Source organism: Molossus molossus, unplaced genomic scaffold (genome assembly GCF_014108415.1).
Source record: "Molossus molossus isolate mMolMol1 unplaced genomic scaffold, mMolMol1.p scaffold_m16_p_6, whole genome shotgun sequence".
Lineage (NCBI taxonomy): Eukaryota > Metazoa > Chordata > Mammalia > Chiroptera > Molossidae > Molossus > Molossus molossus.
This window is the reverse complement of record NW_023425399.1, coordinates 44,395,844-44,411,925: the sequence shown is the minus strand read 5'-3', so window position 1 is coordinate 44,411,925 and position 16,082 is coordinate 44,395,844. Positions and strand designations below refer to the sequence as shown.

The window sequence follows — 16,082 nt, the reverse complement described above, 5'->3', positions numbered from 1 at the left end:
TCTAGTTTGATGTTTTCACAGATCTCTGTCCAATTTTCCCAACACCATTTATTGAACAGACTATTGCATGTTCTTTACCCCACTGTATGTTCTTGCCTCCTTTGTCAAATATAATTTACCATAAAAACATGCATTTGTTTCTGGGCTCTGTTCTGTGCCATTGATTTTTTTTTTTTTTTTTTTTTTTTTTTTTTTATTTTTATTTTTATTTTTTTTTAATTTTATTTATTTATTTATTTTTTTGTTACAGATATTTTACCTTTTTACCCCATTGGCACCCCCCACCCCACCCCCCCTCCCCCCTGTCCCCGGCTTAGTTGTCCATGTCCATTGGTCATGCATACATGCATATAAGTTCTGTGGTTTATCTCTTCCCACCCCCCCACCCCCCATCCCCTCTTCTGAGGGATGTCAGTCTGTGCCCTACTTCCATGTGTCTGGGTCTACTGTATTCCTCAGACTGTTATGTTCATTATATTCCGTATATAAGTGAGATCATGTGGTATTTGTCTTTTTCTGCTTGGCTTCTTTCACTTAGGATAATACTTTCCAGGTCCCTCCATGTCGTCTCAAAGGATAAGAGATCTTTCTTTCTTACCGCTGCATAGTACTCCATTGTGTATATGTACCACAGCTTTTGATCCATTCGTCTACTGGTGGACACTTGGGCTGTTTCCAGATCTTAGCTATTGTAAATAGTGCTGCTATGAACATGGGGGTACATATATTCTTCCTGATTGGTGTTTCAGGCTTCTTAGGGTATATTCCCAGCAGTGGGATCACTGGGTCGAATGGAAGTTCAATTTTTAATTTTTTGAGGTAGCACCATATTGTTTTCCATAGCGGCTGCACCAGTCTGCATTCCCACCAGCAGTGTATTAGAGTCCCCTTTTCTCCACACCCTCGCCAACACTTGTTGTTTGATGATTTGTTGATGGCGCTGTGCCATTGATTGATGTGTCTGTCTTTATGTCAGTAACATGCTGTTTTGATTACTATGGCCTTGTAATATAGTTTGATATCAGGTAGCAACATTCCTCCAATTTTGTTTTTTCTCAAGATTGTGGTGGGTATTCTGGGCCTTTTCTAGTTCCACATATTTTTGGATTATTTGATCTGGATCTTTGCAATACACCATTAATATATATTTTTTCCTCACCCGAGGACATTTTCCCATTTTTTGTTCAGATAGAGTGGGAAGGAGAGACAGAGAGAGAGAAACATCAACAAGAAAGGGACACATCAAGTGGTTGCCACCCGCATGACCCAACCAGGACCAGGGACAAACTGCAACCGAGGTATGTGCCCTTAGCGGAAATCAAACCCAGGTCTCTCTGGACCACAGGCCAACGCTCCAACTGCTAAGCCAAATCGGCCAGGGCCACCATTAATATCTTGATAGAAATTGCATTGAATCCATAAATTGCTTTGGGTAGTATGGGCATTTTAATGATGTTAATTTTTCTTATCCATGAACACAGTATATGCTTCCACTTATTTGTATCTTCTTCACTGTCTAATAATTTTCTGAGTACAAATATTTTACATCATTGGTTAAATTTATTTTATTTTTTATCTTTTGCAATTGTAAATGGGATTGTTTTCTTAATTTTCCTTTCTGATGGTTTATTATTGGTGTATAAAAATGCAACCGATGCCCTAGCTGGTTTTTCTCAGTGGTTAGAGCATAAGCTTATGGACTAAAGGGTCATAGGTTTGATTCCTGGTCAGGGATACATGTTTGGGTTGTGGGTTCAATCCCTAGCTCCAATTTCGGTCATGTGGAAGGCAACCAGTCAATGTATCTCTCTCACATTGATGTTTCTCTTTGTCTCTCTCTCTCCCTACCTTCCTTCCACTCTATCTAAAAATCAATGGATGGGCAAAAACTAAAAGCATTTCCCTTAAGAACAGGAACAAGACAGGGATGTCCACTTTTGCCACTCTTATTTAACATAGTACTGGAAATCTTAGCCACAGCAATTAGACAAGAAGGAAAAATAAAAGGGATCCAAATTGGAAAGGAAGAAGTGAAGCTGTCATTATTTGCAGATGACATGATATTGTACATAGAAAACCCTAAAGACTCTATCAAAAATCTACTAGAGCTAATAAATAAATTTTTCAAAGTAGCAGAATACAAAATTAACATCAAGAAATCAACAGCATTGTTATACACCAATAATGAACTCAATAAAGAGAAACTAAAAGAAAATCCCATTTACCATTGCAGCAATAAATAAATAAATAAACAAACATTATGATACCTAACAATAAACTTAACCAAAGAAGTAAAGGACCGGTTCTCAGAAAACTATGGGACATTGAAAGAAGAAATAGAGAAACCTATAAAAAAGTGGAAGGATATGCCTTGTTCATGGATTGGAAAAATCAATTTCATTAAAAGGTCCATACTACTCAAATCTGAAGTCTATAGATTCAATCTGAAATCTATAGATTCAATAAAATTCCCATTAGAATACCAATGACATATTTCACAAAACTAGAACAAATACTCCAAAAGTTTATATAGAACCAAAAAAGCCCCAGAATAGCCAAAACAATCTTGAAAAACAAGAACAAAGTAGGACTGATTACAATACTGGATATCAGGTTATACTACAAAGCCATTGTAAGCAAAACAGCCAGGTACTGGCACAAGAACAAGCAGATAGATCAATGGAACAGAACAGAGAACCCAGAAATGCTCAATTAATATTTGACAAAGGAGGCAAGTGCATACAATGAAGTAAAGACAGCCTCTTCCATAAATGGTGTAGGAAAATTGAGATAGCTACATGCAAAAAAAAAATGAAACTAGAGTGAAAAGATGGCTGCGGGCAGGACAGGAGGGAGGATGAGTGTGTGAGAGAGTGAGCAAGTGTGTGAGAGAGTGTGAGTGGATATAAACATGAAGGACGAAACCCCAGCAGTGCAGATCCACGGAGCAGAAGGTACCTGTGCTGTGGACAGAGCAGCTGGCTACCTCAGTAAGCGGCCCTTCAGGGCGCTTCTCCCTGCACCACGGGGAGCTCCCACCATTTTAGAAGATCCCGGGTCTTCCCTGGGAGGAGGCAATTGGAGCAGCTAGGGCCCAGTAACCTGAACTCATCAGCGCACCTGATACCATGGGACCAGGGGGCACTCTGTGTCAACACAGACCAGTGCACGTAGTGGAGCTCCCAAGGTGCAGGTCACAAAAGCTGCAGACAGCAGGAAGCCCAGCACCATCCCCCATGGTAGCAGCCCAATCAGAGTCAAGATATACCCCCAGCAACAGAGGCTTGGGAGCAGACATCCATCCCCAGGCAACAGAAGCAAAGATCAGATGCTGAGACCCATCCCCCAAAACTACAACAGAAGATGAGCAGGAGTTGAGAGCCACAGGGCAGCAGCACTCCCCAGCTGCCAGCGAAGGGAGCTGGGTCTCCACAGAGGCCTGTGCAGGCCAGTAGCTCAAAAAAGCAGTGAAAAGCCAGAGCCCCAGAGATACTGGTGAAATACAGCTGCCCACCCATGGGAACTGCAGGATGCGGGGACACTAGAGAGGCCTGTGCTACCTAGCAGGGACTGTGCAATCCAGTTAACCCCAGGATCTGTGGGGTGCTGCAGCACCAGAGAGGCCTGTGCAACCCAGCAGAGACCTTGCCATCCAGTTACCCTCGGGACCTGCGGGGTGCTGAAGCACCAGAGAGGCCTGTGCGACCCAGAAGCCCATAACATAGGCATAGAGCCAGGTCCCCAAAAGAACTGTGCGATCCAGTTATCTGCAGAATCTGCAATGTGCTGGGGCACCAGGAAGGTCTGTGCGACCCAGCTGAACAAAAGATAGCAGTAGAGGATGTGAAAAACAGAGGCGGGGTGAAGAGAAGCTACACAGAGGATCTCTGAAGACCAATCAGGACAAATCCTCAAAAAAAAAAAAAAAAAAAAGCAACAGAAAAGCAACAGGACAGGACCATATAACCAGGGACACTGGTAGAATCTGTGGAGGCATGAGAGAATGGCTGGCTGGGAGCCCAGGACTGCAGCAGCAGTCCTAGCTGTGAGCAGTACCCTTGGAAAATAAAGACCAAGCCCGCTCTACAGTGCAGAGAGACAGAAAAGAGCACTAAAATAGCCACAACCACTTACCTGGGGGCTATGGCAGAGGGAGGGCAGACTGGGCTGAAACTCTGTGGGGACACCTGGGGTTTGGAGGGAACTCAGAGTTTTCGCAGAGTTGCAGCCACAAAGGATGGTGGCCAGTGTGATCTTTCCCAGAGCTGTGGGGAAAAGCAGCACCCACCACTTGGAGATTCAGGCTTTACCAGGTGTGGCAAAGAAATGAAAATTGAGGCTAATTAATAACCAGCATCTATCCCACCTTCTGGAAATCATCTTATGCAGAACACCAGGGCTGCATTGAAGGCACTGAGTAACTGAGACTACTAGCCACCCAAAAAAAGTTTGATGATAACTGAACCTTTGTGGGGCGTGCAAATTTACCCAGAAAAGTAAGACGACAATAGTGTTTAATGTGGACCTGTGTAGGCTCATGCAAACCCAGGAGAGGGAGCCACAAACAGAACACCAACACGCACAGAAAAAAATTGGCAGGCTCCAAAACCCACTGAGATAGCTAAAATGGTGAAACAAATAAACAAATTTCAATTAAAAGAACAAGAGAACTCTATCGAAGATGAGATCAATGAAATACAGCTAAGCAAATTATCAGAGGTAGAGTTCAAAGCCATGATCTTGAGGAAGCTCAACAGCATGAGTAAGAACATCAGCACCATGAGTAAACATATAGAAACACTGAAAACCAACCAAGTGAAAATGGAGAATGACATAGCAGATATTAAGAACACATTGGAAGGACTAACCAGCAGAGTAAAAAAAGCTGAGTACTGGATCAGTGAATTAGAAGAGAAGGTAGAAAAAATCAACCAATCAAAACAACAACAAAAACAATTAAAAAACAGGAAGACAGCTTAAGGCAACTGTGGAACAACAAGAAACATAATAATATTTACATTATTATTAAGAGGAAGAAAATGGTCAAGGATTACAGAATATATTTGAAGAAACAGTGACAGAAAACTTTCCTAACTTGGTGAAGGAAGAAGTCACTCAAGTTCAAGAAGCACAGAGAGCCCCAAGTAAGAACCCAAACAGGCTCACACAGGAGACACAGTAATTAAAATGCCAAAAATTAAAGACAGAGAGAATCCTAAAGGCAGCAAGAGATAAGCAACAGGTTACTTACAAAAGAAATCCCATATGGCTCTCAGCTGACTTGTCAACAGAAACACTACAGGACAGAACAGAGTGGCATGAAGTAATGAAGGTCATGAAAGACAAGGATCTGAATCCAAGATTACTCTATCCAGCAAGGCTATCATTCAAAATAGAAGGTCAAATAAAGAGCTTTCCAGACCAAAAAAAAAAAAAAAAAGGCTAAGAGAATATATTAACACCAAACCAGCACTGCAAAATTGCTAAAAGAATGCTGTAATTAGAGAAGAAATAGGAAGAAAAATAGAACCACACTAAACAAAAATGGCAATAAATAAGTACATATCAATTATCACCTTAAATATGAATGGTTTGAATGCTCCAATAGAGACACAGAGCAGATGACTGGATAAGAAAGAATGACTCACAATATGTTGTTTGCAAGAAATCACATCAAAAGACACACAGGTTGAAAATTAAGGGATGGAAAAAATCTTTCAAGCAAATGGAAAGGAAAAAAAAGCTGGGGTAGCAATACTCATATCTGATAAAATAGATTTCAAAATGAAGGCCAAAACTAGAGAGAAAGAAGGCCACTACATAATATTGAAAGGATCTATCCAGCAGGAAGATATAACCTTGAAAAACACATATGCACCTAATATAGGAGCACCAACATATATTAAAAATCTTTTGGAGGACTTCAAAAAAGAAATCAACAGCAATACAATCATAGCAGAGGACTTCAGCATGCCGCTGACATCACTGGATAGATCTTCTAGACAAACAATTAACAAGGAAACACAGAGTCTAAATGAAGCACTAGTTCAAATGGATTTAATAGATATCTACAGAGAATTACACCCCAAAACCTCAGAATTTACAATCTTCTTAAGTGCACATGGTACATTCTCAATGACAGACCACATGTTAGGGCACAAACTAAGTTTCTACAAGTTCAAGAAGACTGAAATCATATCAAACATCTTCTCAGATCACAAAGGCATGCAACTAGAAATCAATTGCAAGAAGAACATGCAAAGACATTTGAAAACATGGAGGCTAAATAGCATGTTATTGAATAATGAATGAGTAACCATGGAGATCAAGGAAGGAGTTAAAAACTTCCTGAAAACCAAAGAAAATGAAGCACAACAACACAAAATCTATGGGATGCAGTGAAAGCAGTTCTGAGAATTAAGTTCATAGCACTACAGGCGCACCTGTAGCAAAAAAATTTCTAATACACTATCTAACCTCACAACTTAAACAACTAAAAAGCAAACAGAAAGAAAACCCTAGGGCAAGTAGAAGGAAGGAAATAGTAAAAATCAGAGCAGAAATAAATGACATGGAGACCAAAGAAACAATTTAAAGGATCAATGAAACATAGAGCTGGTTCCTTGAAAAGATAAACAAGATTGATGGACCCTTAGCTAGACTCACCAAGAAACAGAGAGAGAGAACCCAAATACACAAAATCAGAAATGAAAGAGGAGAAATAATAACCAACACCACAGAAATACAAAGGATTGTGCACAAATATTATGAACAATTATACGGCAACAATTTCAATAATCTAAGTGAAACGGACAAATTTCTAAAAACACATAATCTCCAAAAACTGAGCCGGGAAAAGATAGAAAACTCGAACAGACCAGTAACAACCGAAGAAATTGAAGATGTAATCAAAACTCTCCCAGCAAACAAAAGGCCAGGCCCAGATGCTTTCACAAGGGAATTTTACTGAACATTTAAAGAAGAATACCCATTCTCCTCAAACTATTTCAAAAAATTCAAGAAAAAAGAAGACTTCCAAACTCGTTTTATGAGGCCAGCAAAAATAATGAAACTAAATCATAAACAAGAATGAACTCAAAATAGATAAAAGACTTAAATGTGACTCATGAATCCATAAAAATCCAAAAGATTGTTAACAACTACTATGAACAATTATATGGCAACAAATTCGACAATTTAAGCAAAATGGACAAATTTCTAGAAACACAGTCTTTGAAAACTGCACCAGGAAGAGATAGAAAACTTGAACAGACAAATAATAACTAAGGAAATTGAAGAGGTAATCAAGACTCTTCCAGCAAACCAAAGCCCAGGCCCAGATGGCTTCATGAGAAAGTTTTACCGAATATTCAAAAAAGAACTAACACCCATTCTCCTCAAACTATTTCAAAAAATTCAAGAAGAAGGAAGACTTCCAAACTCATTTTATGAGGCCAGCATAAATCGAATTCCGAATCCAGAAAAAGACATTAATAAAAAAGAAAACTACAGGCCAATATCCTGACCAAAATACTAGCAAATTGGATCCAGGATTACATCAAAAAAATTATCCACCATGACCAAGTGGGATTCATCCCAGGGATGTAAGGCTGGTACAATAGTTGGAAATCAATAAATGTGATACACCACATAAATAAAATAAAAAATAAAAACCACATGATCATATCAATAAATGCCGGAAAAGCCTTTGACAAAATCCAGCATCTATTTCTGATAAAAATGCTCAGCAATGTGGGAATAGAGGGATCATATCTCTACATAATAAAGGCCATATATGAAAGACATACAGCCAACATCATAGTCAATGTGCAAAAACTAAAATCTTTTCCCTTAAGAACACGAACAAGTCAAGGATGTTCACTTCTGCCACTCTTATTTAACATAGTACTGGAAGTCTTAGCCACAGCAATCAGACAGGAAGAAAAAATAGACGGAATCCATATTGGAAAGGAGGAAATGAAATTTTCATTATTCACAGATGACATGAACTATACATAGAAAACCCCAAAGACTCCATCAAAAGTTTATTAGACTTAATAAATGAATTTGGCAAAGTAGCAGGATACAAAATTAACATCAAGAAATCTATGGCATTTTTTTTTGACTATTTAACTTTATTTATTTATCTATTTTCGTTTATTTTTGTTATAGATGTTTCTCCTTTTTTACCCCATTGACACCCTCCTCCCCTCACCATCTCTGCCGCCCCATTCCCGGCTTTGTTGTCCATGTCCATTGGTCATGCATATAAGTTCTGTGGTTTATCTCTCCCCACCCCCCACCCCATCTTCTCAGATTTGTCAGTCTGTACCCTACTTCTGTGTTTCTGGGTCTACCCTATTTCTCAGACTGTTATATTCATTATATTCCATATATAAGTGAGATCATGTGGTATTTGTCTTTTTCTCCTTGGCTTGTTTCACTTAGGATAATACTTTCCAGGTCCCTCCATGTCGTCTCAAAGGATAAGAGATCTTCCTTTCTTACAGCTGCATAGTACTCCATTGTGTATATGTACCACTGCTTTTTTATCCATTCGTCTACTGATGGACACTTGGGCTGTTTCCAGATCTTAGCTATTATAAATAGTGCTGCTATGAACATGGGGGTACATATATTCTTTCTGATTGGTGTTTAGGGCTTCTTAGGGTATATTCCTAGAAGCAGGATCACTGGGTCAAACAGAAGTTCAATTTTTAAATTTTTGAGGTAACACCATATTATTTTCCACAGTGGCTGCACCAGTCTGCATTCCCACCAGCAGTGCACTAGAGTCCCCTTTTCTCCATACCCTCGCCAACACTTGTTTGATGATTTGTTGATGGTGGCCATTTTGACAGGTGTGAGGTGACACCTCATTGTTGTTTTAATTTGTATCTCTTTGATGATTAGTGATGTTGAGCATTTCTTCATATGTTTCTTAGCCATTTGTATGTCCTGTTTGGAGAGGTGTCTATTCAGCTCCTCTGCCAATTTTTTAATTGGATTCTTTGTCTTCCTTTTGTTGAATTGTATGAGTACTCTATATATTTTGGAAATTAACCCCTTATCTGTTGTATCTTTGGCAATGATGTTCTCCCATACAGTGGATTGCCTTTCTGTTTTGATGGTTGTTTCTTTTGCTGTACAGAAGCTTTTTAGTTTAATGTAGTCCCATGTGTTCATTTTCTCTTTTGTTTCTGTTGCCTTAGGGGATGTATCAGTGAAAATTCTGCTGTGTATGATGTCCGAAATTTTGTTGCCTACATTTTCTTCTAGGATTTTTATGGATTCATGACTCACATTTAAGTATTTTATCTATTTTGAGTTTATTCTTGTGTATGGTATAAGTTGATGATCTAGTTTCATTTTTTGCATGCAGCTGTCCAATTTTCCAAACACCATTTATTAAAGAGGCTGTCTTGACTCTAATGTATGCTCTTGCCACCTTTGTCAAATATTAATTGAGCGTATTGCCTTGGGTCCATTTCTGGGTTCTCTGTTCTGTTCCACTGGTCTATATGCCTGTTCTTGTGCCAGTACCAGGCTGTATTGATTATAGTCGCTTTGTAGTATAACCTGATATCTGGTATTGTGATCCCACCTACTTTGTTCTTCTTTTTCAATATTGCTGTGGCTATTGGGGGTCTTTTTTGGTTCCATATGAACTTTTGAAGTATTTGTTATAGTTCTGTGAAATATGTCGTTGGTATTTTGATGGGGATTGCATTGAATCTATAGATTGCTTTGGGTAATATGGACATTTTAATGATGCTAATTCTTCCAATTCATGAACAAGGTATGTGCTTCCACTTTTTTATATCTTCCTCTATTTCTTTTTTCAATGTCCTGTAGTTTTCTGCGAATAGGTCCTTTACTTCTTTGGTTAACTTTATTCCTAGGTATCTTAAATTTTTTTTCCGCAATGGTAATTGTGATTGTTTTTTCAGTTTCTCTTTCTGTGAGTTCATCACTGGTGTATAAGAATGCCATCAATTTCTTTATGTTAATTTGGTACCCTGATACTTTGCCAAATTCATTTATTAAGACTACTAAATTTTTGATGTAGTCTTTGGGGTTTTCTATGTATCTATACTCATTTTAAAATTTATTCTTATTTTTATTTTTTTCTTGGCTAGCCAAGGTTTATTTTTATTATATATTTTTTTATTCATAATTATTTGTTTTAAATTTGTTTTTCCTTGTTGGTGTTCTGATTTGGTGTTTCCTGCTACCTTGTCTTCCAAATCATTGATTTGATCCTCTGCTTTATCCAATCTACTGTTTATTGTTTCTAATGTATTCTTCATTTCAGATACTGCATTTCTTTTTTGTTGTTGTTGTTAATCCTCACCCAAGGATACTTTTCCATTGAAATTTTTAGAGTGAGTAGAAGGGAGGGATGAAAAGGGGGAGGTAGAGAGAGAGAGAGATCAATGTGAGAGAGACATTGATGTGAGAGAGACACATCGACCAGTTGCCTCCTGCACGTCCCCAACAAGGTCCAGGGATCAAAGCTGATACTCTGGTATGACTGGTTCTTTTTAATGATTTCTACACCTGGGGTACCATTTAGAGCTTTAAGAATTCCTGGGAAGAACAGTGGCCTTGAAATCCTCTTGACACAGTCTTATTTAGCCTTGCCTTTTTTGTGCCTTTGTCTATGTCCTCATGCTTCATTAAAAAGCAACTGTATGAATATAAATAGAGAAAAAAACAAAACAAACTGGGATGTAAGGTGTCCAAGAACATCCCTGTAAACGGTTCTTTCTCCCCTGCCCCCAATGCTTTCCTGCCTCTATCTGCCTGGTAGCATCATCTGACCATGGGAGTTTGAGGAGCCAGCTAGAATAAGAACCCAGGAAAACCATGCAACCATAAGGACAGGAACTTGTGGGTAAATGCCGTAGCTTATTAATTTGCAGAAGGAACACTCTAGTTGTGTCCAGTCCAGTGGGACTGAGTCTCAGTTGCCCACAGTGACCAGCTGACAAATGCTTTTTTGGGCCTTTGTTTACTTTCCTCCTTTCTCATCTCACTGCCTTGCTCTCTCATGTAGTTCCCTGGGATCATTCCCAAATAGGCTATTTGCACCTAAATACTTTGATTTAAGCTTTTGATGGAACACAAACCAAGACAGGTGTTGATGTCATCATTTGAAAATTATTTCATAGTAGAGGGTGAAGACTAAGTGGGCAAATCTATTACTCAGTCCAGGCATGTGGCTGGCACTTGTGTAATTGTGAAGAATGCATTACATACTTAAGCCCTTAATGCCAAAGCATCACAACTAATGCACAGAAAATGATCATAAGCTGATTCCAAAAGAGGCCTAATGCTGCTCTGAGTCTTGCTTTTCTTTGGTTCTGGGAATCTCTAAAGTGGGTAATTGGAAATAAAGTTATTTTGAACTGAGCAGAAATGAATGATTTCAGTAGAGACACTTCCACTTAATATCAAATACATTTAAATATTATATTCAGATTAGAAAGCTCAATTGTGACTAGCCACACTGGGGAGAGTCCCAGGTCATTATTTTCTGGTAGCAGAATGTCAGGTTCTTCTGCCTGGGGAGATTGGGCATCTGAACCTGACATAACTGTCCCCACCCTCTCACTCCCACCCCAGCCACAAAACAGCTTCTGTATTAGCCCCTGATAGGTCCAGTTGTGATACCAACATAAAATGTGATGAGATTCGACCTGCCTTTTTTATCTCTGCCTCCTCCCAATGCACAGATGAGAGTAGCACTGCATGTGCCATGGGGCCTAGATGCTGTGCTGCATTTTCCCTTGTACCAAAAAGGCCATCAGAGGGCACATGTTCATCAATTCATGTGGCAGAGGCCAATACTAGTTTCGGGAACAGTGATAATCACTAACCTGTTCATTGGGGTTTCACTCTGAGATCAGCAAATAAGCATTAACTATTTAATTAGTCATCTAATTACTGACAGGCCAAATTGAAAGTTTCAGATATCTCCAGACAAGTGTAAAGATAAAAAGCCTAATTAAGTACTCAGCTGGATCCTGCCAGGCCCCACAGCTACATACAATATTGTACGGTACCAGGTGGCCGAAAAACAGGAGTTCTGGTCATCCGGACTCAATTGTAGCTTTGCAAACATGCCCTACTTAAATTTCAAGCTATTTTTAGTTACCAGATGAGGGATCAATGTCTAGATGGAGAATTGGAGACTTCATCCTTCGATGAGAGTGGTAGATTCTGGTGGTAGAACTGAAAGACAAGGTGAGCTTGGGCCTAAGGGCCCACCAGCGCTTTCTGGGAATCTAAGTGTCTATTTCTCTAGTCACACAAAATGTCATCAGAACATCACCCAGGGCTGCTTTCAGTCACATCATCCTAGGATACATTGATGCATTTTCTTAGTGCCATTACAGGCTCTTCAAGAGATTCTTCATATAAGAATTGAATTAGAAAAATTTTCTAAATAATGGATTAAAAGAAACTGCTTCATAATTAGGTCAAAATAATATAATACACAGAAGCACAGACACGAGCCAGCTGAAACAGAATAAAATAGTAACTGCTTCAGTTCAGCCATTTCATGCCCAAGAGATACAAAAGAATCTGTTCTGTATAATTTTGGGAATGAAACTCTCTCTTTGGGCCACTGTCCATGGCAGGGTCTGAGGTTCTGCCATTCTAAGGGGCTCTCAGATGATATTGATATCGTTGGTCCACAGATCAACCTGTGAGTGAAAAGGCCATAAAACACATCCAGAGACTTAATTCTTGCCCTTTTTTTGGTATAGCTTTCCCATATTTCCTTTAAAAAATAATGTTGAAGTTATTCTCTGGAAAGCCTAAAGTATTCAAAGTATTGCATGTAGGGAGTTTAGCAGGTCTAGAGTTGGTGCACAAAGTGACTGGTAAAAATATGACTCTCAGCTTGGTGAAAAGAGGACTCTTGCTTTCTAGAAAGAGCTTTTAGAGGATAGAAGCTCACCTCTGGACCTGGCTGTCTGTCTGAGAATAGGGAATTCCCTTTAAACCTGCAATATGGTTAGTGGAATTCTTGGGGTGACAGCACCTTTGAGTTGGCAGGAACCATGGGGGTTTCTGCTGTGACCGTCCCTAAAAAGGCTCCCCATGGAGTTGCTCGGGCATAGTACCCTCAAAAGACAAATACACAAGACCTGTATGTGTGGGGGTGGGATACATTATTTAAGACTCACCCCAGTCTTAATTACCCTGAAGCCCTGTCCTTCTCCATCAGCCAGTCAATGGCCCTGATAGGGTCAATGGAGACAGCGGAAGCTCTAAGTAAGGGCAGGGCAACTACTCAGCCCCGCTCTGTAGAATTCACCAGGACCAGGAAGATGGGGAGAACCATAGAGCATACCAGTGTGTGTCTGCAGGGAAATACCTGTCACACATGTCACTGATACTGGAGGGCCCAAGAGGCCTTGTCCTAGTAAGAATAAGAAAAAGATGCCAGGTGACTCAGAAGCATGACAGCCAAAGTAAAACAGGTGTGTCTGTGCATATGTAACTGTGGATGGTAGCAGATGAGGACCAGACAAAATATTGCATTAAAAAAAAAAAAAATCAAAAACATCACCCTCAATATTCCCTCCCCACATCTTAGTTGATAAGTTGGTGACTTTGGGTAAGTCACGCCAGCTCCCCAGTATCACCTCAGCACTTATGGAAAGGATATGACAAGAGCAAATAATTTATGCAAGGACTGTGTTCCCTGTCCTTTGAAGAGGAGACCAAATGTGTCTTGTAATTTTTTTGCATGTAAATAAGATAAAAACAAAGAGTGTGTCTCTTGTCACCAGATGAGAGGATGACCAGATCTTCTGGAAAAAGAAATTGCTGTACTGAACCTCAAACAGATTTTCCAGTTGTGATGTCCCAGCTAAGTTAGATAATACAGTGCAGGAGCATAAGAAGGAGTATTTTTCTGAATCTTGCCCCCAAAATGTGAATTTAATCTTTACTGTGGGTCAGTATTTGGTGCAAACTGTGTTTCTTCAATTTCATTCTAGCTCAAATAATTTATAAAATCCAGTTCAAATGGCAGTTAAACTGGTACAGTAAAATATGCATCAGGTTACTATGGTGATTGCTAATTTAAAATAATTAGAGAAAATAATGAGAAAATGATTTCCTCTCTCAAGGATTAGAGATCCGTAAACTGATACCAATCTATTTTTAGTGTATGTATTCTGTGTAATGATGATAGAGAATATGAGTACTGTAAAATGCTTTTAAAAAGTCTTCTTGATTGAGAAATTTAATCAACCAGTTACTGATATTAAAGTTTATATGTGTCTTTACTAAATCTAAGTTGATTCCACAGAAAGAAAATTATATGTATATGTATTAATGAACTCATTTAAATGAAACATAATGACTAAGAATATAGCTAAATTAAAATATGTGTTGTCACTCTCCTTCCCAGGAGCACGCCCACACCTTTCTTTCCTTCCAGTGTGCTTTTCATCCCTAAGCTCTAAGGGTCCTCACAAGATTTGCAACCAGAGGAGCAATGGGCAGCCACAGCTCTCCTGGGCTGACCCCTGAAACCGTTTCCAAAGTCCCCTTTTCTCTGACTTTTAGTGAGCCAACAGCAGCCCTGACTTGGCTCGCTTCTTTCTTGTAACATCTCTAGGGAGCCAAAGCATCCCTGCCTGGGCTCTCTCTGGTTGCTTTTTCTACCCTAACCCCTTCCTTGTTTCACTCTCCCCAGCTTTAATAAATGTACTCTCAAATTAAAAAAAAATAGTTTTAAGATCTGTTCATGATAGCTTCTCGACTACTATAATTTTACAATCCTACTCTGGTAATTCATCATTCAAAAATGGTTGCAAACAACTGCTACTCAGTCTTAAATAAAGAGACCCATCAGAACAAATGTAACCCTCAAACTATGGTGTGACACACAGAAGATAATGGGTATCTCTGGTGCCTCTCATTATATCCTTCTGTAATAAAAGATGGCTGTAGACTGACCACAATAGTTAATTGCCATAAACTCTGTTCCTATATTCAATAATGACATTTGACTTATTTCTGGTTAACTAAGGATATGTTCTGGATAACTGAACAAATTGGCTAGAAAGTAAAAAATATCTTCATCTGGTCAAGATGATATCAAATGAGCAAAATAATCATTTGGGGTTAACTCATCTCAATATCAACCAGGCATAAGCACATTTTAGGGGACATTTTCTCCATCCCTTTCCTTGTCTCACCCATGACAGTTTTGCTGACTTCTGGAGGAGTCATGGTGGGGCTGCATTTTCTCATCTTCCACTTGCCTCTTTGCACCTGTAGTTTTAAACAGTAGCTAAAGTTCTCATGTAATACTGAGCAAAAATTTTGGTAAAAACTGGATTCTTTTAATTCAGCAATCTGTAGATCTGCAAAGTCAGGGTCTATGAAACTTTTAAAAAATAAATGAGGAAACTGAGTCTGAGAGATATTAAGCAATACATCTAGGATTCCATGTCAGGGGGTGGCAATGTCAGGCTATAAACCCAAATACTTGGACAGTAACCCAGGGCTCTTCTTGGGAAAGAGTTGCTGAGATTCAGTAAGTGTGTGGAGAGCTAGTCAAGGGATTATCAGCTTCCCCTGTTTAGTGCTTTGAGGATAATAGAAAACAGCATCAAAGAGAAGTGCAGGCATCAGTCTTCCCTGCAGGATTTCATTCTGTTCCCTGGCACCTAAAATGCAGGGGTTGGAAGGAAAGTCCTGGCCTGTCTGCCATTTCTGCAAGCCTATCTGTGATGTAGAAAGTCAAAACGGGTTCCCAAACCAGCCTGATTATATGGAGCATCTGTTAACATACAGGTTTCCAGAACCCTCCTTGGGAGTTTCTGATTCAGGATGTCTGGTGTGGGGTCTGGAAAGCTACATCTGTAAAAGATGATACGCATAATGCCTATGATCTGGCCAATAAAGGAAACACTAGCATAGAATAGGGGTTGGCAAACTTGTTCTGGGAAGGGTCACAGTGTATTTTAGACACTAAAAGCCATATAGTCTCTGTTGCAGCTACTCAAATCTGCTGCTATAAAAGAAAAGTCACAGACACCACCACAAAA

At 39.4% G+C, this 16,082-nt stretch overlaps 1 protein-coding gene across 1 annotated transcript in view; it reads right to left on the bottom strand.

Annotated features, from left to right (window-relative positions):
* The window catches only part of CFAP61 (cilia and flagella associated protein 61), a 551,989-nt gene that overhangs the window by 245,736 nt on the left and 290,171 nt on the right, over window positions 1-16,082 (bottom strand). The gene's annotated exons all lie outside the window — the stretch shown is intronic.